The sequence below is a fragment of the Alligator sinensis genome, unplaced genomic scaffold (genome assembly GCF_000455745.1).
Source record: "Alligator sinensis unplaced genomic scaffold, ASM45574v1 scaffold1059_1, whole genome shotgun sequence".
Classification (NCBI taxonomy): domain Eukaryota; kingdom Metazoa; phylum Chordata; order Crocodylia; family Alligatoridae; genus Alligator; species Alligator sinensis.
In genome coordinates this window covers 590,919-592,053 of record NW_005842103.1, presented here as the reverse complement: position 1 = coordinate 592,053, position 1,135 = coordinate 590,919, and positions in this window count along the sequence as shown.

The following is a 1,135-nucleotide window of genomic DNA, read 5'->3' as shown; positions in this document are numbered from 1 at the left end:
CCGAGCCTCCTGGGGCCGGGGGGGAGCAGGGGCCGGCGCGGCCGGAGGCGCCCGGCGCTCTGAGGCGGGAGGTGTGCACTGGGTGCTCCCCCAGCGCCTGCATGCCAGGCAGGTGCAGGGCTCGGGCGTGTGGGGCGGCAGCACCCTGCGTGCATGCCCCGAAGTTGCAGTTCTCAGCCTGGTTGTTGGTGGGCAGGGGTCTCCCCTCTCGCTGGGCTGAGCTGGCGGGCCGAGAAGTGGACAGGCTGCAGACGGAAGTCCCTTTGGGGCTGGTGGGCAGCACAGCAGCTTGCCCGGCCCCAGCCTGGGCCACATCTGCTCCGGGAGCAGAGGGCTTTAGCATCCAGCGCTGGCCCTCGGCTGGGATTTGCAGAAGCTCGTGAATCCCCCCAGCATCCCAGGGAGCCCCAAGCCGTGCCTGGGTCGGGGGAAGCCCTGGCTGCGCGGGCTCGGAGGCAGGCTCCGAGTGTCTCTGTGCTAGGGATTATTCATGCCTCGCCAGCTTCCCTTTCCCCCTCTGGGCCGTGCGTGATGCCCCAGTGTGGGAGGCAGACCACCTTTCCCGCTGGAGAAGGCGAAGCAGCCGCGAGGGGGGAGCACGGCCTGCAGGCAGCCGGTCGTGTCTGGGCTCTGCTGGGCCCAGCCCCCTTGCTGGGCTGCGGCCAGGCTCCCGGGGCCAGGCCGTCTCTTCTGCGTTCGCTCCTAGGTCAGGCGAGGAGCCCCTGCCGCTCCCTGGACACGTCCCCTCCCCCTCTCGCACAGGCACTCTTTGTTTTACGGCGGCCTCCTAACAAAGGGAAACGTTCCCTGATAGGGACCCGGGGCCCAAGGTCTGCGAGAACCGCTCCTCCTGTCTGAGATGCCCTTTGCAGCCAGGACGGGCTGCACCAGGGCTAACGGTGCCGGGGACGAGCCCAGAGAAGGGTCAAGCTCCCCAGGCTGGATGAGTCTCTGTTCAGTGCTGGGACCCCCACCCTGGCCTCCCCCCACAACCACCGCTTTGCTGCACCCCTTCCTCCCAGTGCAGTCCTGCTCTTCCAGCCCGGGCCTCTCCTCCTTCCACGTCCCTGCCCTGGCCTCTCCCAGCTGCCCCAGAAAGCAGCTTTCGCCCCAGGCTGATGAAGACCAGCTTGGG